This window comes from Zingiber officinale, chromosome 7A (assembly GCF_018446385.1).
Source record: "Zingiber officinale cultivar Zhangliang chromosome 7A, Zo_v1.1, whole genome shotgun sequence".
NCBI classification, from domain to species: Eukaryota; Viridiplantae; Streptophyta; class Magnoliopsida; order Zingiberales; family Zingiberaceae; genus Zingiber; species Zingiber officinale.
Genome location: NC_055998.1, coordinates 27,109,577 through 27,136,285, shown reverse-complemented (window position 1 = coordinate 27,136,285; position 26,709 = coordinate 27,109,577). Strand labels below are relative to the sequence as shown.

The 26,709-nt window shown below is 43.7% G+C and overlaps 1 pseudogene; it reads right to left on the bottom strand.

Annotated features, from left to right (window-relative positions):
• Positions 1 to 984: 984 nt before the first annotated feature.
• LOC121999297 overlaps positions 985 to 26,709 on the bottom strand; it is a 76,232-nt pseudogene continuing 50,507 nt past the window's right edge.

Genomic DNA, 26,709 nt, shown 5'->3' with positions numbered 1-26,709 from the left:
ACAAAAAAAAACATAGGATTATACCAAAATGAGCATTATAATTCTCCAATTGGATATATTTTACCCATAGAACCAAAAGAGGGTTATGCCAGGATTGATTTTCTTTGTTTTTTTTCTCTCTCTCAACTATTTTTTTCCTCTCTAATTCTCTCTTTCTCACGGAATCTGACTTAAATGTTAGAGGAATCATTCAAGGTACGTCTCACTTCCTTCTGACCTCTTTTCAATCCTATGATTGATGGTCAGAGACGGATCCGAAGCCAATCCGGCGGAAGTCGATCCGATAGTCGTGGACTCATCAAGGAGTCATCCCAATCTCTTAATCTCAGATTCTCAGTCCAGTCCAGATCAGTTTCCTTCCACAATTATTAATTTTTCTTCAAGAATTGGTTACTTTTGGCTTTGACAGCACAAGCAGAAAAGCAAGCTTAAGATTACCAAACACAGATTATTCCAGTGGCTACTGGCTTCTCTAATCTTCCTTCTTCTACCTCCCCATCCAATTTAAGGTCCTCCACCACGCGTCGGATTACATTTACCGCCAGAGAGCATGGGCCTGGTCATAGATCTGCCCCTTCCACTCATTCTCTTTGCCATTTTACTTGGCTTCTGCTGCTACTTCCTCGGAAGAGCAAAGGGGAGACAGGAAGCTCTCGCTAGCGTCAGCATTTACCGCCTACAGAGCTCCGGCACCACCTCCCGGCGTCGTTGAGCCTTCTCTTCCAACCACCTACGCCAAGGAAAGTGTAGGAAATTTGTGATCGACCGTGATTAGTTTCTTTTTGGTTCTTTCGTGAGTGCCTTTGAATTGAGTATGATATTTCGATTGTATTCTCTTTATTCATATTGCTCATTTGTATTACGATGTAATCCTCTCTAATGACGCCCTTGATTTCTGAAATTTGTTATTTTATAAAGATCTTAAATCTCTTCTGGAACGAAACTGAAAAAGAAAAAAAAACACTGTTGTCTATCTTGAAGGGCCTAAGCCTTGGCGTATGCTATGAGCAATGAGACCAATGTCTTCGCCTTTCCTACGTAGGCATGCTTCGTGAAGTTGTCGTTGTTGGAATCGTTGATGAGCACTCCCTCTATCTATATATTTTCTTTTTATACAATTACACTATTCATAGAGGATAAAAGACTTCTGGATGACTCTTGGACTTCCTGGCTCTTCGACATTCTCAGCGACTCTTTGACTTTCTCAACGTAATTAATTTTTTTTATTTTCAACACTCCCCTTTAAAATTTATTTTCTTCATAACTCTAAACATACTCCTCATCTTGTAAAACATCCACTCCAAGAGGCTTTGTAAAAATATCCGCAACTAGATCAGCATATTTCACATATTCAAATTTGATCTCCTTTCTCGTAATACTCTCTCGAATGAAATGATAGCGCGTATTGATATGTTTACTTCGATCATGAAAAACAGGGTTCCTTGCCAGAGCTTGAGCAGACTTGTTGTCGACAAAAATTGTGGTCGCTTCATTCTCTGGCAAGCCTATCTCCTTCAACATTCTTCTTAACCAGATTGCGTGATAAGCACATGCCGTAATTGCGACATATTCAGCTTCATAGGAAGATAGCGTGACGATTGCCTGTTTCTTTGAACTCCACGAAATTGCATTAGTCCCCATAAAAAATACAAATCCAGTTATGCTTTTTCGATCATCTATATCTCTGGCAAAGTCACTGTCGCAATATCCAATAAGTTGGAATTCCTTGGATGACGAATAAAACAGTCCGAAATCAATAATACCTTTCAAATATATCAAAATCCTCTTTTCCACCTTCATGTGATTCGTTGTTGGTAGTTCCATAAATCGACTAATTACCCCTACGCTAAAAAGAATATCCGGCCGAGTACATGTCAAATACCTTAGGCATCCCACAAGACTTTTGAATAGTGTGGGATCCACCTTTTCTCCCTCTTCGTCCTTGCTCAATTTAGCTCTAGCCTCCATAGGAGTAGCCACCGGTTTGCCATTTGACATATTAAATCTATCCAGAACTTCCTTCACATATACTTGTTGCCCAACAAAAATTCCATCATCCGATTGACGCACTTCTAATCTGAGGTAAAATGACATTAAGCCAATATCTGTCATCTCAAATTCTCGGGCCATATCATTCTTGTTGGATCGTGAAAGTCGATAGAGGGGGGTTGAATATCGATTTTCAAAAAAAAATATCGTAAAGAAGATCGAGTACGCAGCGGAAAATTTGAAATTGGAACAATGCTAACACAAGTAATTTTTTAGTTGGTTCGGAGCCTTGGTCGACTCCTACTCCAAGGACCGCACTCGTTGAGTGCTTTCGTTGGGTAATCCACTAGAAATTCAAAATATTACAAGTGAAAGTACAATTGCTTTAAAGGAAAAATACCGACAACAATAATGAATGAAAAAGAAGCGCGTTATCGGAGGAGCTTCGCAGCATCGCAGGAGCACAACACGACAGAGCAAGTGTTGGAAGATCTTGTTGTTTGTTATTCTTTGCTCCAGGGTGCATCCTCCTTATATACGAGGCTCTGGGCGCCCAGATCCCTTCCGAGCGCCAGGAGTGTGACGTAACCCGTCCAACCAGAGTGCTCCCTGTGGCACCGTATGTCAAGGATAACTTTTGAATTCCAAGCGCTCGGACCTTTGTTTTTTCAACAACCTGCTAAAAATATTAGTCTGAGGCAAAATGCAAAACTACCCTGCAAAATAAAGTGTTAGCACAGTTAAATTATAATAATAAAAAGTAATAATTAAATTTCGTCTCCTTGAGACCGAAATCTAGTCACGATCTCAACTTAGATTTTTGAAATGGATCTAAGTTGGATCGACGCCTAATGTTCCCTTCCCGGGAACGCGTCCTCACAGTCACTCCCCTCCAGTGACTTACCTTAACTTACCTGCCAAACGTCCGGTCAGCCCTTTGACCCATCTGGACTTCGTCCCAACTATCAGGTCAGGCCGTCGACCTAGTTGGACTTCGTGCCAGACGTCAGGTCAGCTCTTCGACCCGTCTAGACTTCGTGCCAGCTATCAGGTCAGCCCGTCGACCTAGCTGGACTTCATGCCAGACGTCATGTCAGCCCATCGACCCGTCTGGGCTTCTCCTTCACACTTGGTCAAAGTGTTAGATCAATATGAAACTAACTTAACCTACTTTGTCATTCATCAAAACTTAAGTTAGACCATTAGTGCTAACCATACCAACAATCTCCCCATTTTTGATACAATGACAACCAGGGTTAAGTTAGTGAAAAAGATGCAAGTAAAACAAGCAATTATAAGGTTTTTAAGTTAGTCTTATTTTTATATTTGGTATTTCGTTGTTTAAATAAACTTAAACCACCTAACCCTCCCCCTTTGATATTCATCAAAAATAATACAAAAAAAATAAGTGATTTAGGGAAGTAAAAGAAATTCATTAAAGAATTAAAGTCAGATTGACTTGGGGGAGTCTAAAGTAGAAAACAAAGAACATTTTTACTTTTAGCTTTTAGCTTTTTCAAAAAATAGCTAAGTTTAATTTTAGAAAGATAACTTTGTAAATTTTAAAGTAATTTTCAAGGATAAACTTTTGCAAAATTGATTTAATTTTCAATATAAGCTTTGCAGGTTTAACAAAATTTTTAAACACAGTCTTTCAAAAATAAGGATTATAAAGACTAATTTTCATATATACCATCTTTAAAAAAAGTGAGATTATTAAAGCCAAGTTTATATAATCTAAATTTCAACTTAGTGGATAAACTCAATTTTCAAACTTAAGTTTGTAAAATTCAATTTTTAAAATTAAGTAAAATCCAATTTTCAAATCTTAATTTTAAAAGGCAAGTTAAACTTTAATTTTAAAAGCTAATAAGATTTAAATTTAAAACAACTTAGTTAGTTAAAAAAAATCTTTTTAAGGAAATATTTTTCAAAACTAATTTCAAAATAAGTATTAAAATAGTTAATCCTCCCCCTGAACCTGACATAACAAAAACTGTCTAACCAATTAGTTACTTACTAACTATCAGAGGTTAGCAGCTTTCATATGATTAGCCAGGTTAAGTCAACTGTAATCAGTTAGTGTTTGACTAAACTGAATAACTTAACCTGATTGATATGTGTTTTGTATTTAACGCCCAGACTTATATCGATGCACTGAAATAAGTATCTTAAGTCCAGGCAATCTGCTTATGCATCTCACCCCTTTTTATTATGTTCAACAATCACAAACAATGTAGCCCTAGTGTGTTGGTAAGATGCTCAAATTCTAGTCCTATAAGAACATGCTTTCTTAGGAATTGACCTAGTCTAAGGCTAAAATTTATTTTTGAAATTCTAATAATGGGAAGTTTTGAAAGTTTTATCCTAGAATTTAAAAACACTATTTTTGAAAACAATTTTTGTAATTTAAGAATCCTAGTCTATTAAACGCATTCCTAATTTTCGTCGTAGATTGCTAAACTCACTTTCAGGCAGGGGTTTGGTAAATATGTCAGCTAAATTAGACTTGGACTCAATGTAATTGAGTTCTATATCCCCTTTAGTGACATGATCCCTAATAAAGTGGTGTCTAATTTCAATGTATTTGGTTCTTGAATGATGCATAGGATTTTTTGTTAAGTTAATTGAGCTAATATTGTCGATTAATACTTTTACGTTTGTGAGGTTTAAATTAAAAACTTTCAAGGTGGGCATCATCCATAATAGTTGTGCGGCACATTCTCCTATCGCTATATACTCTGACTCAGTTGTAGATAGAGCAACACAATGTTGCTTTCTACTAAACCAGCTGACAAGTGATGGACCTAGTAATTGACATCCACCACTTGTGCTTTTGTGGTCTAGTTTACACCCAGCGTAATCTGAGTTAGAATAGCCTATTAACTCAAAATTGTTAGTTCTAGGATACCAAATTCCTACATTTGATGTTCCTTTAAGGTATTTAAAGATTCTTTTGACTTGAGTCAAATGAGATTCTTTAGCACAAGTTTGGTATCTAGCACACATACTAACTGCAAATAAGATATCAGGTTGACTTGCAGTTAAGTACAGTAGGCTACCTATGACACTCCTATAGTATTTTAAGTTGACTGGTTTTCTATTGGGGTAGTCATCTAGGATTGTGTTAACTGTCATAGGTGTTTTTATTTCTTTAGTATTTTCCATTCCAAATTTTTTAAGTAATTCTTTGGTGTATTTTTGTTGATAAATATAATTTTCCTCATTTGTTTGTTTGATTTGTAATCCTAAAAAGTAAGTTAATTTCCCTACTAGGCTCATTTCAAACTCTTGTTCCATTAGATTAGTAAATTCCTCTAAAAATTTTGAGTTAGTTGAACCAAAAATTATATCATCTACATAGATTTGGGCTATGAAGATGCCCTCTTTTATTAATTTAAGGAATAAGGTTGGGTCAATTTGACCTTAGTTGAACCCTTTGGATATTAGGTAAGAGGTTAACCTTTCATACCATGCCCTAGGTGCTTGCTTAAGCCCGTATAAATCCTTTTTTAGTTTAAAAACATAGTCGGGGTGTTCTAGACTTTCAAATCTAGGTGGCTATCCTACATAGACTTCTTCTTTTATTAGTCCATTTAGAAAGGCGGATTTGACATCCATTTGATACAATCTAAACCCTTTATGGGTTGCATAACTGAGTAACATTCTAATGAACTCTAATCTTGCTACTGGGGCATAAGTTTTATTATAGTCAAGCTCCTCTACTTAACTAAATCCTTTAACGACTAGCATGACTTTGTTTCTAGTAATTTTCCCAGTTTCACTTAACTTATTTCTAAACACTCATTTTGTTTCAATTATCTTTTTATTTTTGGGTGGTGGCACTAAATCCCAAACTTCATTTCTTTCAAATTGAGCTAGTTCCTTTTGCATAGTTATGACCCAGTCTGGATCAAGTAACGATTCAGCTATAGTTTTGGGTTCAATTTTTGAAATCAGAGAGATTTGACTTAGGTTTCTAAAGATGACCTAGTATGAACCCTTAAGTCTGGATCACCAATTATTTGATCAATTGGATGATTTGAGTTGACTCTTATAGTTCTAGGTGGTTGATTATCTTGAGGTTCTTCTTCTTCTTCATTGGTTCTTTCTTGATTATTGTCACCTTGAATAAATCCAATTGGCTTAATTTGGATTTGTTCTAGGTTTTGTTTGGATTTCTCAAATTTTACATTTGTGGTTTCTTCAATTCTTAGCGTAACCTTATTGTATATTCTGTAACCCCTACTATTTAGTGAATATCCTACAAAAATTCCATTTTCTATTTTAGAAGTGAATTTTCCTAAATGTTCTCTTGTATTTAATATGAAGGTCAGACACCCAAATATTTTAAAGTATTTTATATTGGGTTTTTTATTATAATATATTTCAAAAAAGGTTTTGTTATATGTTTTATTTAGTGTTGTTCTATTTTGCACATAACAGGCTGTACTAACAGCTTCTGCCCAAAAGTACTTAGGTAGATTATACTCATTTGGCATTGTTCTAGAGGACTCAAGTAGTGTTCTATTTTTTTTTTCTACAATTTCGTTTTGTTGAGGTGTTTTAGGATACAAAAATTCATGATGATATCCGTTTTCAAGACAAAATTTATTAAAGTTATGATTTTTAAATTCACCTCCATTGTCACTTCTAATTCTTTTAATTTTAAGGTTTTTTTTCATTTTCAACTTACTTACAAAAGTTTGTAAAAATTTCAAAAGTTTCATCTTTATTTTTTAAAAATTTTACCCAAGTGAACCTAGAATAGTCATCTATTATTACTAGACAATACAAACTTCTATTTATGGATTTGACACCATGGGAGTCAATTAAGTCTAAATGTAGAAGTTCTAGTATTGAGTTGGTTTGAGGTTGATTAGTTGGTTTGTGGGTAGATTTTATTTATTTTCCTTGTTGACAAGCATTACATATTGTTGAGTGTAAGTTAGGTAATTTTGGTAATCCTCTAACTAGTCCTTTTAATTTTCTTATATTTCTGAAATTTGTGTGACATTCTTCTATGTCATAACCAAGTTTCTTCTTTTGTGGTAAATAACACTTATTTGAAGAAGTGGTTAAGTTAATTGTATAGATGTTATCTTTTCTAAACCCTTTTAGACTTATCATAGGGTTATCTAAGTGTTTGATTAAGCATTTCGATGATAAAAGCCTAACTTTATATCTAGTGTCACACAATTGACCAATACTAAGAAGATTATACTTGAAGTTTTCAACAAGTAATACATTTGTAATAATAAAATCAATTTTAAGCTCAATATTACCTATGCCAATTATATTGAGTTTTTCGTTGTTTCCAAAGGCAAATGTTCCTAAGATTTAGTAGGTACTGTGAATTTGGTGTGATCTCTAGTCATATGATTGGAGCAACTACTGTCCAAGATCCAATTGGTTTCCTACAATAGATAGGACATAGGGTGAGTTTGAGTTCAATTATAACTTTACTTAGCATGATTCTTTAGTTGCTTAGTTAAAAACATTTTAAAGTTTAAGGAGATTTTAACATAAATTTTGTAGTTAAAAGGATATTTTTTTAAAGGAGTTAAAAAGATTTTTTAAAAATAAATTTTAAGTTAAAAAGGATTTTTAAAATAAATTTTAAGTTAAAAAGAATTTTTAAATATTTTTAAATAATTTTTTAAAGGATTTTTAAAATAATTTTAAAATAAATTTTAAAATGATTTTTCAAATATTTTTAAATAATTTTTAAAAGAATTTTTAAATGGATTTTTAAAATAAATTGATCCGGCGGTAAGAATAGGGGACCACCGTTCTAGGGAGTCAACGCCACGTGGAAGTCAAAGGGCCGGGTGGCCGACCGGATAGGGGTTGGTTGAACGCCCGGCCGGCTGACCGGGCTCTAACTGAAGGCGCCCCCAGCAGGAAGCTGGGCCCCGGCGCTCATGGTACAAGATCGTAGGGCCGAGCGGAGGGCACGCTCGGCCGAAACATGAGGTAGCATACTGCTAAGTCTCCACAAAACACATCATCGAGAATCCTAGTAGATCACTATGTGTGCCCGGCCGGACGTAAGGTAGAGGCTAGCCGGCCAGACGCCCGGAGGCGGGCCGGCCGGACACCCTGCCGGAAGCAAAGTGGAAAAGGACAAGGGACATATTTTTCTGACAGAAGACATGCTTGGACTGTAGCAGTATGGGGTCAGGTAAGCTCACTTAAAGGCCCTTACTGGGGTATGGGCTAAGGACACGTGTACACCTCGGTACGTGTGCACCCGCTTCCCTCCAGCCCTATATAAAGGCCCTCATCCTTCGCCGGAGGTACGCGTTCTACGATCCTTGGAGCCACTTTCTTGTTGAGTTTTGCCTGACTTGAGCGTCGGAGGGTCGTCGCCGGGAACCCCTTCCTGGGCCGACTTCCTTGCAGGTTCACCGGAGGACCGTACGACCGGTCGGAGATCCACGTCAGTGACTCGGAGAGCGCCACGTGCCCAGCGTCCGTTGATTCAGCTCTCGGACAGGATCAATTTGGCGCTGTCTGTGGGAACGCTCCTGCATCCGAGCGGAAGCAATGGACGAAGCTGGACGACAACACACGGTGACGCTTTCCACGGAGGAACTCGACGCTCTGATCGAGTTGAGGGCCGCCAAGCTTGTGGAGCAAAAACAGAAAGAACCAGCCGAGCGGCCGGAGCAGCAAGCAACGTCAGCGTCTGGTGGCCGAGCGGAAGCACCACAGGCCACCGTTGCATTCCATCGGGCCCTATTCTGCACCCCTGAAGCCGCAGCAACTAATCGAGATCGGGGATCTTCTTCGGATGAAATGCTTAGACGAGACGAAAGAAAAGGGAAAGCCCCCCGAGCGGACGCATCTCCCGAGTGGATTAATCGTCAATTTTCAGAGGCTATTCTACGAGACCCTCTGCCCAAGCACTACGTGCCTCCGACGATCGGCGAGTACAATGGAGCCAGCGACCCGGACGATCATTTGGGTAAATTTGACAACACTGCAACCCTGCATCAATACACAGATGGGGTGAAGTGCCGAGTTTTCCTCACCACCCTCTCCGGATCGGCTCAACGGTGGTTTCAGAGGTTGCCGGACGGGTCTATCACCAGCTTCAAAGACTTCCGTACGACCTTCCTCCACCACTTTGCAAGCAGTTGGCGCTATCAAAAAACCAGTGTTAGTATGTTTGCCATCAAACAGGAAGCCCGAGAATTGCTCCGAGCCTACATCCAGCGGTTCAACAGAGTGGCCATGAACATTCCAACGGCCACCTCGGAGACCATGATGAATGTCTTCACACAAGGCCTCGTGGATGGGGACTTCTTCCGATCACTCATTCGGAAGCCGCCCCGAGACTATGATCACATGCTACACCGGGCCAACGAATACATCAACGTGGAGGAAGCGCATGCGGCCCGGAAAAAAGAAACTCCAACCGAGCAGGCTCCTCATGCCGAACGGAAGCCGCAAGCGGCTCATCAGCCACCCAGAGGACCAAGGGCCGAAGCAATCCGCTCCCCCCATGCTAGGCCCCACGTGCAAGAGGTAGCTGCCGCACGGCCCAAGCCAAAGAAGAGATGGACCCCAATGTTCTGCTCCTTCCACCGGACAGACACGCACAACACAAGGGATTGTCGGAGTCTCCCCTTGATCGCTCATCCCGTTCCCCGGAGTGGCGGTGGTCGATCGCCATCATCCGACAGGCGACAGAGAACTCATGAAGCCGATCGGACGATAGCTGACAGGCGACAACAGCAGACTCCCGAGCGGCATCGCTCTCCGAGGCGGGAGAATCTCCGGATGTCTAGGGAACGTCCTTGACCGTCCGCTCGGGAAGAAGAAAATAGAAGTAATACTTCCCGAGGCGAGATCAACATCATAGCTGGTGGTCCGACCGGAGGAGATTCCAACCGAGCAAGGAAGGCGAGCGTCCGGCAGCTCCAGATCCATGCGGTCGGCTGCAGTCAGGAGTTTCGGGCCCAGGGACTTGGAAGGAGTTGAAGTACCCCACGACGACGCTCTCCTCATCAAAGCGGTAATAGCCAACTACACTATTCACCGCGTTTTTATTGACACAGGGAGCTCGGTCAACATCATATTCAAAAAGGCGTTTGATCAGCTGCAAATTGATCGAGCCGAGCTGCTGCCCATGACAACCCCTCTTTACGGATTTACGGGCAACGAAGTTCAGCCGGTCGGACAGATCCGACTAGCTATCTCACTGGGAGAAGAGCCGCTCAGGAGGACGCAGATAGCAAACTTCGTGGTGGTCGACTCCACCTCATCATACAACGTCATTTTGGGACGACCGGCGCTCAGCGAGTTCCGACCGGCCGTCTCCACCTTCCACCAGAAGCTCAAGTTCCCCGTCGAGGACAAGGTGGGAGAAGTGCGCGGAGATCAACTAGCAGCTCGGCGATGCTACGTGGAGATGGTCCGAGCAGAAGCCAACTCCGCTCGAAAGACGCCACGAATCGAGGTGAACGCTATAACTGAAAAGCCTCCCTCTTTGGTTTATGAAGAAAAAGAGGAAGTGCAGATTCACCCGACCCGATCGGAAGCCACGACATTCATTGCATCCGATCTGGAGGACAACCAGAAAGAGGAGGTGATCAAATGCCTCTAAAGAAATCGTGATGTCTTCGTCTGGTTGACGCATGAGCTGCCCGGAATTTCACCGAGTATAGCGCAGCATGAGCTCCACGTCCGACCGGACGCTCGGCCGATGAAGCAAAGAAAGAGGGACTTCAGCGCCGAACAGAATGCAATCATCCGGTCGGAAGTCGAGAAACTCTTGGAGGCCGGCCACATACACGAGGTCCAATTCCCTAGCTGGCTGGCGAACGTGGTACTAGTCTCCAAGCCAGGCAATAAATGGAGAGTGTGCATAGATTTTCGGGACCTCAACAAAGCTTGCCCGAAAGATTTTTACCCTCTGCCGCGGATCGATCAGCTGGTGGACTCCACTGCAGGCTGCGAGCTGATATGTATGCTCGACGCTTACCAAGGCTATCATCAGGTGCCGCTCGCCCGTGAAGATCAAGAAAAAGTCAGCTTCGTTACAGCCAACGGCACCTATTGCTATAACGTGATGCCATTCGGGTTGAAGAACGCGGGAGCTACATATCAGCGGCTGATGAACAAAGTGTTCAAGGGGCAGATCGGACGAAATCTGGAAGTATACGTGGATGACATTCTTATCAAGTCCGTCAGAGTGGCCGATCTCTTCGAAAACATGGAAGAAACTTTCCAAACGCTACAGAGATATGGAGTCAAGCTAAACCCCCAGAAGTGCCTGTTCGGAGCAAAAGGAGGGTGTTTCTTGGGTTACATAGTGACCGAGCGGGGTATCGAAGCAAATCCCAGCAAAGTGAAAGCTCTACAAGATATGCCGCCTCCAATAAATCTGAGGGAAGTGCAGCGTTTGACCGGTCGGATAACTGCTCTGTCCAGATTCATCTCCAAGACAGCCGACCGGAGCCTGCCCTTTTTCAAAATACTGCGCAAGGCCACTAAATTTCACTGGGACGAAGAATGCGATTGGGCGTTCGAAGAATTGAAGGCATATCTGAATTCTCTGCCTGTACTAGCCAAGCCAGCCGTAGGTGAGCCTCTTTGTATCTATTTATCTTCAAATGAGCAAGCAGTCGGCTCGGCACTGGTGAGGGCGAGCGGAGAAGAGCCTGTATATTTTCTGAGCCATATTTTAAAAGATGTTGAATCTCGCTACACTGGGCTCGAGAAGTTAGCCTTCGCGCTGGTCCTCGCCACTCGGCGCCTCCGTCCCTACTTCCTGGCGCATACCATCATTGTCAAAACTAATAGCTCGCTCGGACGAGTATTATTGAATCCAGAAGCGTCCGGACGGCTTATTAAGTGGACAACAGAGTTGAGTGAATTCGACATTCAATATCAACCCCGCTCGGCAATCAAAGCGCAGTCCTTAGCGAATTTTGTGACTGAGGTGCAGAATTCAGAGCCTGAAGCTATGTGGAAAATATTTGTGGACGGATCATCCACTCGGCTCGGAAGCGGGATTGGAGTACTGCTACTCTCTCCCCAAGAAGAAAAGATGCACTTATCCGTCCGGCTGGATTACAGAGCCACAAACAAAGAAGCTGAGTATGAAGCCCTCATAGCCGGCTTGCAGGCAGCTCGGCATGTGGGAGCCGGACGGGTGACTATACATTCAGATTCTTAGTTGGCCGCTCAGCAGCTCTCTGGTACTTTTGAGATTAACAACGCTCGACTCAAACTTTATGCTGAAGCCTTTGAGAAGCTCAGAGCCAATTTCAGAGAGGTCATCATCCAAAAGATACCCCGAGCAGAAAATCAAGCAGCCGATGAGTTAGCCAAACTTGCAAGTGCAATAACGTCGTTCGTCACCCAATCACCAATCGAACAAGTAGCTTTGGTGGCGCACGTCGACCGGATGGAAGCCCTCACGTTCCCTCGGGTGCTACACCGTCCGATCGGGATGAGGCCCAGCTACTAAGGAGGAGAGCCCGTCGGTTCACGCTCATTGGAGATCAATTATACAAGAAGGCCTTCTCTCGCCCACTGTTGAAATGCGTGAGCTCGGAAGACGCGGCTTACATCCTCCAAGAAGTACATCAAGGATCCTGTGGAGGGCATCCGGGCGGACGATCATTGGCCAAAAAGATCTTGCTGGTCGGGTACTTCTGGCCAACCCTACAAGCAGACGCCGCTCGGACCGTTGCGACTTGCCTATCTTGCCAAAGGTATCATAATTTCTCTCACCGACCGGCGGAAGAAATGAAGGCAGCTACTGTGTCCTGTCCGTTCGACCAATGGGGAATGGATATTGTAGGTCCATTTCCTATGTCGACCGGACAGCGGAAGTTTTTGCTGGTGGCGGTTGATTATTTTTCCAAGTGGGTGGAGGCCGAGCCGCTGGCCAAGATCACTGAGCAGATGGTCAAGAAGTTCATCTGGCAGCACATCATCTGTCGGTTCAGCATCCCTCGTCGACTTGTTTCAGACAACGGGCGGCAATTCATAGGAAAGTTGTTTGAAGATTGATGCAAAAGCTATGGCATAGAGCAACACTTCACGTCTGTGGCATACCCCCAAAGCAATGGTCAAGCCGAAGTAGCCAATCGGGAAATTCTTCGTATTCTACGCGCTCGGCTCGACCATTTGGGAGGAAGCTGGGTAGATGAAGTGCCGGGCATCCTATGGGCCATCCGAACCACCCCAAAGGAAGGAACGGGCGTCACACCTTTCCATCTGGTTTATGGCGGCGAAGCGGTTATTCTTGTCGAAGTCGGCGTCGAGTCAGCCCGGATACAAAATTATGATGATGATAACACCGAGCGGAGGAACATGGAGCTGGATTTGGTCGAGAAGGAGTGAGCCAAGGCGTCCGTCCGGTTGATGGTGTACCGGCAAAGGATGAAGCAGAATTACAACCGGCGCGTAATCCCCAGGTCATTCCAGGTGGGCGATCTTGTCTGGAAGAAAGTGAAGCCGGTCGGCGACGTCGGCAAGCTAGAAGCTCCTTGGGCGGGCCCCTTCAAAATCATCGAAAAGCTCCGCTCAGGCACTTATTATTTGGAGGATGAAGACGGGCGACAACTGAATAGACCGTGGAGCGCGAATCATCTCCAGCCTTATCGAACTAGGTGAAAGGTGCACTGATGTAACTCATTTTTGTATATATTTTGGGCCGCCTATGTACTTGTATGCAGGAAGCAAAAAGATAAACGCATTGAGCATTATCCGCCGAACGGCCTAATGCGCGAAGACCCCGTGCCGTTCGGCCGGGCGTATAATTATACGAACCAAATGCTCGAAGGCAAAGACCCCGTGCCGTTCGGTCGGGCATATAAATTACACGAGTCAAAGGCTCGATAGTAAAGACCCCGTACCATTCGGGCGGGGTGTATATTATGCGAAGCACGATCGAGGTTAAAGATCCCGCGCCGTTCGGCCGGGAACATGTTAGCCGAGTCGGAGGCTCGATGACGAAGGCCCCAGGCCGTTCGGGAGTATATAATAAAAATTAGCCTTGGAAGACCGTCGAGCTCCGACGTTAAATATCGAGAGACGAGCCGGCGTCTATAAATAATCCGAGCGGAAGACCGTCGAGCTCCGACGTTAAATATCGAAAGACGAGCCAGCGTCTATAAATAATCCGAGCGTAAGACCGTCGAGCTCCGACATTATTAAGTATCGAGAGACGAGCCGGCGTCTATAAATAATCCGAGCGGAAGACCGTCGAGCTCCGACGTTAAATCTCGAGAGACGAGCCGGCGTCTATAAATAATCCGAGCGGAAGACCGTCAAGCTCCGACGTTAAATATCGAGAGACGAGCCGGCGTCTATAAATAATCCGAGCGGAAGACCGTCGAGCTCCGACGTTAAATATCGAGAGACGAGCCGGCGTCTATAAATAATCCGAGCGGAAGACCGTCGAGCTCCGACGTTAAATATCGAGAGACGAGCCGGCGTCTATAAATAATCCGAGCGGAAGACCGTCGAGCTCCGACGTTAAATATCGAGAGACGAGCCGGCGTCTATAAATAATCCGAGCGGAAGACCGTCGAGCTCCAACGTTAAATATAGAGAGACGAGCCGGCGTCTATAAATAATCCGAGCGGAAGGTCGTCGAGCTCCGACGTTAAATATCTAGAGACGAGCCGGCGTCTATAAATAATCCGAGCGAAAGACCATCGAGCTCCGACGTTAAATATCGAGAGACAAGCCGGCGTCTATAAATAATCCGAGCGGAAGACCGTCGAGCTCCGACGTTAAATATCGAGAGACGAGCCGGCGTCTATAAATAATCCGAGTGGAAGACCGTCGAGCTCCGACGTTAAATATCGAGAGACGAGCCGGCGTCTATAATTAATCCGAGCAGAAGACCGTCGAGCTCCGACATTAAATATTGAGAGACGAGCCGGCGTCTATAAATAATCTGAGTGGAAGACCGTCGAGCTCCGACGTTAAATATCGAGAGACAAGCCGGCGTCTATAAATAATCCGAGCGGAAGACCGTCGAGCTCCGACATTAAATATCGAGAGACGAGCCGGCGTCTATAAATAATCCGAGCGGAAGGCCGTCGAGCTCCGACGTTAAATATCGAGAGATGAGCCGGCGTCTATAAATAATCCGAGCGGAAGACCATCGTGCTCCGACGTTAAATATCGAGAGACGAGCCGGCGTCTATAAATAATCCGAGCGGAAGACCGTCGAGCTCCGACGTTAAATATCGAGGGATTGCAAGTGTCCGAGAAACTCGCTGTCAATATCGTTCGACCGAATCTACGTCCCGCTCGGCTCAGAGCCCAAAGGTACTTGTCGGCTTCTAGCGAGCGATCTCTGCCACCAAAGCGGAATGGTACGCAGGTGAAATATTTAACCGAGCGGAAGGGCAAAAATCCCTTTCGAATGCCAGAGGTGTGATAGTAGGCGAGCGGACAACACGCATATTAATTAGCAAAAGGACAGAGTATACGAAAGGAAAACATTGTGTTAAAATTAAAACTTTAGGCCGAGCGGCCTAAGTACAAAAAAGGATCATTTTTTGGGCCTAGCAGCCTAACTGCATATACAGATGTCTACTCAATGTAATCATAAAGGTCCTTGGGGATGTTGTCCAGGAGCGCCATTTGATCGCTGGCCGGAATAGTAGCGGACTCCGGAAGAAGACCTTTAGACTTCAGATACGTGGTGGTAGCGGTTATAGCCAAGTCGAAGGCTGTGTACATCCGCTCACAGATTTTCTCCGAGAATTCAGGCGAGCGGATGTAACTCTGTCTTAGGGCAGCGACCCGACTTGGCTCGGCCTCTTGATATTCTTTGAGAGCCGTCTGGGAGGCAGTAAGGGCCTCATCCAGATTTTGAAGCTTGTCCGCATCTGCCGAGCGGCTCGCCTTTTCTCTGTCGAGCTGCTCCATTAGCTCTTTTACCTTCAGTTCCAGGCCTCGAGCCTCCACGTTCTTTTTCTCCAGATCGGAGATGGCCGTGTTTTTTCGAGTGGTGGCCAAGGTTATTTTTGTGTCGAGCGACTTGACTTGTCGCTCGGACTCGGCCAAGGCGTGGGCCTGATCGGCCGTCTTCCTCTGCTCGGCCGCCAACAGGTCTTGAGTTTTCTTCAGCTCCTTTTGTAGCTCGGCATATGAGGGGCCTTGAGAGCCGGACGGGCCGCTAACCGCCTTCAGTTGTCTCAACTCCTCGTCCACCATCACCAGGCGGTTGGAGACAGCTATCTCTTCCACCCATCTCTGGCGAGATAATTAGAAGTTGTTAGTGGCCGAGTGGAGATAATGCATACCAAACACTGAAGAAAACAAACTTACCCTCGTGGCCTCCTGCATATGGCTATTGGCCAAATTTCGAAGGGGGATCAACGCGACGCGCGCCCGAGCGTCCGCCCACATCTTGGCTAGGGGCCCCTTCAAGGTGATGGTGTGCTCGGGCATGGTTGGACGATCGGCCTCTGGCAGCAGCTCTTCAGTCGGGAGATGAAGAGAGACTCGTACAGTGCGGCCATGGCCGGGGGTCGTCCGACCGGCGGTTGGAAGAGGATCAGAAGCCGGCGCTGAAAACTGAGAATGAATAGTTGAGTGCTTGACTGGTTGACGAGCGGGCGGAAGGGTGCTGACCAAAATAGCCTCAATAGGGGCTGTCGGCTCGTCCCATTCAGAAGGCGTCCGGTCAGATGAAATAGCTTCGATTTCTGTCGCCTTGCCGCGAGCATGTGCAGCAGCTCGGGCAGGCGGTTGAACGGTAGAGGTAGCCGAGCGGAGTGGAGTTTCCACTCGACGCCTCTTCGAGGCGGGTTGTCCCTCTTCCCGAGCAGAACCTTCATCTTGGACAGTTTGTCCTCCGCTGGGAGTGGCTCCGCTTGCCACATGCTGTTGAGAAGCCTGAGCGGCCGACTCTGCATGAGTCCCGCTCTCCCCTTCGTGCGAGCTGACCGGTCAGAAGAGGAGTCCGTATGGGAGACAGACCGAAGATGTACATCACTCCTTCGTGAAGAAGCTTATTGATGTCGAGCCGTAGACCGGCTAGCATGTTTACAGCATGGAGGTAATCCGGTCGGGTCTTGAATTTCTTCAGCTCAGGAGTGGGGGGTAGGTCGACCTGCCACTTGGTCCGAAAATTGGCCTGATCGGGCATACGGATATAGAAAAAATACTCCTTCCAATGTTTATTGGAAGAAGTCAGTTTGTTAAAGAAGACTAAGTCGGGCCGAGCTTGAAACATGAAGGTGCCCGGCTCGGACTGCTTGGGGTAATAGAAATAATTAAAGACCTCCGGTCGGAGGGGGATGTTGTGGATTTTGAACAAAACAACAACCCCGCAGAGAAGGCGAAAAGTGTTGGGTACTAGACTGCCGAGCGAAACACCGAAAAAGTTACAAACATCGATAATGAAAGAATGTATAGGGAAACGCAGACCAGTGGTAAACTGGTCGCGAAAGACACAGAAGGCTCCGTGCGGTGGCCTGTGCGGCCGAGCGGAGGGACCGGCCAAAAGAAGTTCAAAATCATCGGGGATTTCAAATTTGTCGGTTAGAACATCAAAATCACGCTAGTTGAATCGGGACTGCATAGTGGTGTACCATGGGCCGAGGGACTGGTCTTCAGGATGAGAAGAACTAGCCATGATCCGAGCGGAAGGAATAAAAAAGGCGGAAAGGTAGAAGAAAGGCGGCCGCAAGCGAAAAAAGGCCCCAAGGATTGAAACTGGGGAAAGAAATGCGGAGGAAACACCAGAAATAAGGAAGAAAAGATATAGAGCCTTACTGCGAGGAAAAGGATCAAGGAAGAGGCGCCGGAGAGCGTCAGAGAGCAGGAATAGAATCGCCGGAGCACCGAAACACCAGGGACGAAGGTAGAGATCGCGAAAGCAAATGAAGGTGATAGGGGAGAATGAAGATTTTATAGGGTGGAGGCCGGGCGGCCTCCACCGTTGGATCCAGGTCACGGGAATCAAAGCGTGCATCGCACCGTCCATTTCGAACCGCTTCGATCCCATCAAAGCACCACGCCGTCGCCGCCGTACGATGACTACAATGTGCCACGTGGCATTCAGTCATTCGAAGCATTTAATGAGCGCATGCTCAGCCTTAATGTCGAAGATTGGCACAGATTATGAGGAGGTTCAAGGAATGTGGTTGTTGAATAACCTCAAGGCCATCACTGTGGTAGGCCGAGCAGAGGATAATGGCACGGATGCGCCACCCGGCTAGACTCGCAGTCCAGTCAGTCGGACTAATCACCTCCCTCGACTAGACTTGAAGGGGAGGCAAGTGATCTGGCGGTAAGAACAGGGGACCACCGTTCTGGGGAGTCAACGCCACGTGGAAGTCAAAGGGCCGGGTGGCCGACCGGATAGGGGTTGGTTGAACGCCCGGCCGGCTGACCGGGCTCTAACTGAAGGCGCCCCCAGCAGGAAACTGGGCCCCGGCGCTCATGGTACAAGATCGTAGGGCCGAGCTGAGGGCACGCTCGGCCGAAACATGAGGTAGCATACTGCTAAGTCTCCACAAAAACGCATCACCGAGAATCCTAGTAGATCACTATGTGTGCCCGGCCGGACGTAAGGCAGAGGCTAGCCGGCCAGACGCCCAGAGGTGGGCCGGCCGGACACCCGGCCGGAAGCAAAGTGGAAAAGGACAAGGGACATCTTTTTCTGACAGCGGGTATGTTCCACGATGCTTGGACTATAGCAGTATGGGGTCAGGTAAGCTCACTGACAGGCCCTTACTGGGGTATGGGCTAAGGACACGTGTACACCTCGGTACGTGTGCACCCGCTTCCCTCCAGCCCTATATAAAGGCCCTCATCCTTCGCCGGAGGTACGCGTTCTACGATCCTTGGAGCCACTTTCTTGTTGAGTTTTGCCTGACTTGAGCGTCGGAGGGTCGTCGCCGGGAACCCCTTCCCGGCCCGACTTTGCAGGTTCGGCGGAGGACCGTACGACCGGTCGGAGATCCACGTCAGCGACTCGGAGAGCGCCACGTGCCCAGCGTCCGTTGATTCAGCTCTCGGACAGGATCATAAATTTTTTATAATTTTTAAAAGGTTTTTTTAAATAATTTTTTAATAATTTTTAAAAGGATTTTTAAAAGAATTTTTTTAAAGGATTTTTAAAATAATTTTTAAAAGGATTTTAAAATAATTTTTAAATAATTTTTAAATTAATTTTTAAAAGGATTTTTAAATTAATTTTTAAAAGGATTTTTAAAATATTTTAAAATATTTTAAAAGAATTTTTAAAAGAATTTTTAAATAATTTTTTAAAAAATTTTTAAAATAATTTTTAAAAGGATTTTTAAAATAATTTTTAAAAGGATTTTTAAAATAATTGTTAAACGAATTTTTAAAAGGATTTTTAATTTAATTTTAATTTATTAATTTAATTTTTTTAATTTAATTTGATCGATTTGGTTCGATTCGATTTGAGTCGGTTTGTAGTCCTTAATCATCTCAACCGATCTATGTTTTCAATCAGGAAAACCTATAATTTTTATGAGATAAAGTTGAGTTCAATTTTAGGGTTTGGTTTAACTTTGTATTAGATTCATGTTTAACTTTGGGCTCAATAAATAGGCATTTTTTGGATAAACTTCTGGACTTTGGTGAGTCACTTGGACATCATTAGAGAAACCATGCCTTCGAGGTTTTCCAAATAGTCCTATCCACTGAACTTAGTACAAAACCTTGGTTTAACTAGTTAGAATCTGTAAAAGGTAGCTTCAGTTAGTTCCACTAAGTCAAATGCATCAGGTCGAAACCATATCTTCCTAGACATGCATAGACATAGTTTCCCTAATGTACTATCATCCAAAACTTCACCAGTACCGTATGTCAAGTTAAACTATTGCCCCTTTAAACTAGTCCTAATTACCCTGCCGGGTAGGTTGGTTTTAGTTACCCTATCGAGTAGGTTAATTTTGGTGGTGCAAGCTATTCTAGAGCCTCCCTATAAATTATTGGCCTATAGTTTTAAGTTTTAATTCTAGGTTTATGTCTGTTATTTTTATAATTATATTTAACATGATGATAATTTGATTTGTGTTGGGTTCTAAAATTTTTCGATTTTGATTTTGTTGATCTAGGTTTATCAGATTTTATATAGTATATTTTATCTTTAGGTATGTAATATTGGTTCATTCCTACTTGCGTGGTTAAGCACGCTTTCCGAACTCAAGCTTTATTTTGTTGTTTATGTTGGGTTATTAATGATTTAAATGTTTTATTTGAACTTGACTTGTAGCTAAGTTTGGTTTTATTGTAGACTGCTTTTTGACTGTTTAAAATAAGATCTAAATTTTTAGATCTTGTTGTAAATTTTTCTAACATACTTTTTAATTTATTATTTTCTATTTTTAGTGTTAAATTTTCCTCCTCAAGTATTAGGTCTTGAGTTGGACTAGAATTTATGATTTGTTCCTTGAGGTTTTGGTATTTCTCAGGGAGCAATTTATTTTCAATTTCTTTTACTGTTAATTTTTTATTTAAACAAGCAATAATTTAAAAAAAATTCTTATTCAAATTAAAATTTACCTCTTCGGGACCTTCGAAAATGAGTACGAATTCGTGGCTCGATTCAGGTTCGGACCCGTCTTCCGATTCGTCCTCCGATTCTTCTTCGCGGGCCATTAACGCGAGGTGACTCTGGTGCTTCTGATCTTCAGCCTCCGATTCTTCTAGGAAGAGTCATCTTAGGTTGCTTTGAGAGCCTTCTTCTTGGATGTCTTCGACTTGTTGCTCTTCAATCTTGGACACTCATTCTTATAGTGGCCTTTCTTGTTGCACTCAAAGCAAATCACATTCCTTGGTTCAGATGGGGAGTTGATCTCTTGTAGGTCCTTTTTGCTGAAGCTCTTCTTCCTCCTGGGGAACATCTTCCTTACCAGGTTCACCAGGTACTCTTCGTCTTTAGAATCTTGGTCGGACTCATCTTCAGGGTCAAGCTTAGTCTTTTTCTTTTCCTTTGAGAGACCTGCAAACAAAGCAATACCTTTCTTGTACCTGGCGTTAGTCTGCTCGTGTAATTCAAGTTCGCAGAATAGTTTGTCTAGTTTCAATTTAGATAAATTTTTAGAATTTTGTAGGCATCCACAATAGATGCCCACAATGTATTACGCGGAAAAACATTTAAAGCATACCTTATTAAATCACGATTTTCCATTTGGTGGTCTATCGCGTGGAGTCCGTTGAGGATGTCTTTGATCCTCACATGGAGTTGACTCGTTGTTTCTTCTTCCTACATTTTAATATTAAATAATTTGTTTAACAAAAGGTCGCGCTTAGTTACCTTGGCGTCGCTCATTCCTTCTTGCAATTCGATCAGCTTGTCCCATAACTCCTTAGCGTTTTGGTGCCGTCCCACTCGGTTCAGCTCTTCCTTTGTCAGCCCGCATTGTAGCATGTTGAGAGCTTTGTAGTCTGTCGAGGACTTCTTTCTCATGTCCGGAGTCCACTGTTCCGGGTCTAGTGGATTCCCGAAGCTGTCGACTGGCACCTTGTATCCTCTGGTGACGCTGAACCACTGGTCGAAGTTAGTTTTCAGGTAGACCTCCATTCGCTTCTTCCAATAGGTGAAGTCGTCCCCGTTGAATATGGGGGACGTACTGTGCTGAAGCCTTTGACTTGAGACATTTTTATCCTACATGCAAATAAACAAAGAGACGAGAAATCCCAAGACTTGGTCTTGGATTTAGCAGTGCATAATAAAATTAAAGAAAAATTGAATTGGTGTTACACAAATTCAGTTTAATTACTACGAAAAAAATTCCAAAAAGGCAACGATACTAGTTTGGATTTATAACGTAAAACTGAAAACCAAAAATAAAAATAAAAGCAAATTTCACCCCCTGTCTGATTGGTTGTTGCACCAAATCAAAGCGATACCTGATCTGATACCACTTGTTGGATCGTGAAAGTCAATAGAGGGGGGGGGGGGGGGGGAAAATCGATTTTTTTTTAAAAAAATATCATAGAGAAGATCGAGTACGTAGCGGAAAAATCAAAATTGGAACAATGCTAACACAAGTAATTTTTTACTTGGTTCGGAGCTTTGGTTGACTCCTACTCCAAGGCCTGCATTCGTTGAGTGCTTTCGTTGGGCAATCCACTAGCAATTCGAAATATTACAAGTGAAAGTAAAATTGCTTTAAAGGAAAAATACCGACAACAATAATGAATGAAAAAGAAGCGCGTTGTCGAAGGAGTTTTGCAGCGTCACAGGAGCACAGCACGACAGAGCAAGTGTTGGAAGATCTTGTTGTTCGTTGTTCTTTGCTCCAGGGTACATCCTCCTTATATAGGAGGCTCTGGGCGCTCGGATCCCTTCCGGACGCCTGGAGTGTGACGTAACCCGTCCAACCAAAGTGCTCCGAGTGGCGCCGTGTGTCGGGGATAACTTTTGCATTCCGGGTGCCCGGATCCCTTCTGGGCTCCCGGACCTTTGTTTTTTCAGCTGATCCTGTCTGAGAAGCTAACCGTGAAGGAGATCCGGAAGAAGGAAACCCCCCGTAATGACGAAGAATAATGCCGGTGAAACCTCGACCCAAGAAACCCAAAGCGGATCGGAAGAAAACCAGAATCACCGAAGGAAATCTGATAAATAGGAAGAAATCCCCGTCCAAATAGGAGAAAACTGAACTTTCAAGCTCCCGAAGCTCCCTGCGCACAAGAGACCAACCAATACTATCGTCAGTGACCTAAGACCGGGGTGGGAATCCCTGGCTAGGCCCTCCGACGCTCAAGTTAGTGATCTCTCTTGGTGTCCCGGAGGGAAACAAAAAGAAGATGAACAGTAGACAAAAAATTAGGGATGTTCACTTACCTAGCCAACGGAGAGGATTCCCCCTTTTATACCACTTCATATAACCTCCGCAGTCATGAAGTGGACCCCGGTTTGTTAGAGTTCGTTATGACATCAGCTGCGTACTTCGGGAAGATGATTTTTAAGGAATCTTTTTTGTACCCCAGATGTACCTTCTTTGTCGTTTAGCACCTGCAAGACAAGCTGAAAGCATATTTCCCGCCAAAATATATATTCTTTATCATGAATTATTCTATTCGATGTATTCATGTATGATTCTTTTTCACGTGACTTCTATTTGTATCTTTGCTGTGTTGAAATAATATTTTATCCAACATGTTTCTGAAGTATTCATTAACCCTTTTGGCCGATATTGGTCTATCTTCGTTCGGCAGGCATGTATTGGCCGTTTATTGGTTCACCTTTATTCTGAGGGTATATCTCGACCAATATTGACTTACCTTCATACGGCAAGCGTGTATCGACCGATATTGGCTTACCTTCGTTCGGCAGGCATGTATCGACCGATATTGGCCTTCCTTCGTTCGGCAGGCATGTATCGGTCGTTATTGGTTTACCTTTGTTCTGAGGGTATGTCTCGACCAATATTGACTTACCTTCATACGGCAAGCGTTTATCGACCGATATTGGCCTACCTTTGTTCGGCAGGCATGTATCGACCGATATTGGCCTTCCTTCGTTCAGCAGGCATGTATCGGTCGTTATTGGCCTACCTTCGTTCGGCAGACATGTATCGACCGATATTGGCCTACCTTCGTTCGGCAGACATGTATTGGCCGTTATTGGTTTACCTTTGTTCTGAGGGTGTGTCTCGACCAATATTGACTTACCTTCATACGGCAAGCGTGTATCGACCGATATTGGCCTACCTTCGTTCGGCAGGCATGTATCGACCGATATTGGCCTTCTTTCGTTCGGCAGGCATGTATCGGCCGATATTGGCCTTCCTCCTTTGACTCTCTCTTCCTTTTCTTTCCTCATCTGAAGACCCTTAAAACCTAACCCATATCACTAGCCTTCCCCTTAAGTCTAATCGAAGGAGGTGTAGACGACTGACTAGACATAAGTATGGTCTTTTCTTTTCATACCCGTGCCTCTGCCCCAGATTTTGAAATGACCTCACAGATTTTGTGTGCCATTGTCTTAATACATTAAGTACAGCAATCCTGTGAGCCTTTTTCTCCTTTAAATAGGGCTACCAGCCTACAACCTTCTCTTCACCCACAACCCTTCTCAGTTCTTTTTCTTCCTTGCCACTTTTTGTTGCTAAGGCCATGGTCGTGGATCCTCCTCTTTGGAGGCAACTTTTGTTGGACCAGGTGAGATCTATGTATGAGTTTATTGGGATTTTTGCTCCTGTTACTCCAGGGATACAAGGGATCGTCTTAAGAGAGGAAGCTTCACAGTTCAAATTTTCTATCCAAAGATGCAGGTGCTCTGAAGGACCCAAGAAACTTCAGAGAAATTTTTTCTACTTATAGAGGGGCAGCCAAATGACCCATGGGTGTTGTGTGAAGGGCACAGCACATGTCACCCTTGGGCTAAACTTGATTGCTCCACTCGCTGAGCTCATACGGCTTGAGAGGGAAAGTGGTTTTTACATTTACTTTTCCATCATGGAATGAATCAACGTTCCCCTGTCTCGTCGCCCTTGAGCTTTTTTGTTTTTTGTTGCTTTCTTCGTCCAGGGCAAAATATTGCCTCTTGTGAGCCTTGGCAAGCTCGGACGAAGTGGGCTATTTCTATCTCTGCTCCATGGTAAGTTTGAATCCAGTGGGACTAAAACTTTCCGAGTGCCCTAAGAGTTTATGCTTGTAATATTTGTTATCTATTTGGGGTATACTGTTCCTGAGGGAATGTGACACTATGTATTTGATCAGATTCTAAGTGTAAAGACAAATTTTTGTATCTAATCAAAGGCTTTTATTGAATCTCTCTATCATTTACAATGTGATGTTGTGTTCATCATTTCTTCATGTATCCTATGTATCATTTATTATAGCTGAGGTTATCTTAACCATTAGTATAGTTTGATATTATAACCGGTGTTATATCAACTGATATTATAACCGGTGTTATATCAACTGATGTTATCTTGGGTTGTAAATTTTACTCTTTCTCAGGATAAATATCTGTTTTATGCAAATGTATCTGATATTATGACGCGAGATTTCCCTATGAGTCTTTTCTTAATGATCGCCCGATATATATTAAGATTGATAGATACCGCCCGATTTTTTATAGCTTAGTTACATCCCGTCCGATTTAACACGGCTTCGTCATGCTATCCTTGATATTGGTCGATTTGTTCTACTAGACTGGTTTATCATTGTATCTTCATATGTCTTTTTCCGCATAGTAATTGAGTCTCACTGGGTTTTATCATAACGTATATTATTTGCCTCACTATAATAAGCCTTTGGTCAATATATTTTGAATGATCTTTAGTTCGGCCGGTTTGTCAAAATCGTCCGATTTTCATCCACGGATTTTGTCTATTAACTATTATCTGATGCCTGACTTCCATTTTATTAACTACTATCCGACGCTTGACCTCCTTATAGTTTATCATACTAATTTCTATCTGTCCTTGCCAGGATTTCCCAAGAACACTTCTGAGGAAACTCACACCTGTTTCCGAGGTAGCTTTTTCCTCTTGATTTTATCCTTTAATATTATTATCTATTTATAACGATTGATACTCCGAGCACCTTTTATTTTCATTTTCCCTTTCGCCTCTTCTGTTTAGAGGTTTTAGCACAGAACTGGAAAAGGGACAAGGGTTTACGGAGTCTTCTTCTGCTTCCCTCCGTCCATCTTTTCGCTTCTCAATTCCTTTTCTTCTAACCCCTTCTCTTCATGGCGATTTCTTCTCCGGCATGGTTTCTCTCGTGTTCTTCCGACCTCATAGATACAGAAGAAGTGGACTTACAGGCAACCTATGGTTTTCCCTCTTACATTGTCCGTCCTGCTCCTCATGAAGGTCCTCACCTTCCTCCCTTAGGATGTATCTCCATCTTCAGGGACCAAGTCTTGCAAGGTTTCAGATTTCCCCTTCACCCTTTCTTTTGTGAGGTTAGCCGGTATTTTGCTATCCCGCTCAACCAGTTCATCCCTCAATCCTTTTCCATTCTAGTGGGCTTCATTGAAGTATCCAAACTGTTAGATTTCCCCTTGTCTCCCTGTCTTTTTCATCACTTCTTTATTCCTCGCCGAGTAGATGTGGGCATTTTTAAATTTCAATCTCGTCCTAAGGCCATTCTGTTTAACCGCATTCCTCCTCAAGGCGAATGGTATCGTAAATTTTTCTATATGCGTCTACCTTCTCCACCTCCGTTTCCTATTCAATGGATACATGATCTGCCTCTGCTTCCTGACACTCAAGGTCTTCTCAATGATCCCTCTGTTGCCTCTGCCTTACCTAAAGTGCGGGGAGCGAAATTCAGTTTGCCACATCTAATTGAAGAGGGTTTAATGTTTCCCTTCGGGATAGGCAACATTAACACTCCTTTGGATAGTTCCTTTGGTGAGTATAATTATTTTACTTCGCCTTTGCTGATTAGTATATCTCTATAGTAATGTTGTTTATCCTCTGTTTTTCAGCCGATGCTATTCTTCCGGCTTTTATGTACAGGAATTCTACTATGACCAAGTCCTTTATCAATAATCTTGGAGAACAATGGCTGTTAGCTCGCCGATCCGATCCCAATCCCTCTACCTTGGGCTTGCTTTCCGAAGAAGAACGACAAGCAGAGGGTGTCGCACTCATAGAAGAGGAAGAAGAAGAGCCTTTTGTTACTTTAGTTAAAAAGCCAAATCTTACCAAGGATTCTCCCTTTGGTGATTTCTTTGGTACTTTTGTACAAACTCCTCTTATCCCGGCGCCTATTTCTTTTGAAAGA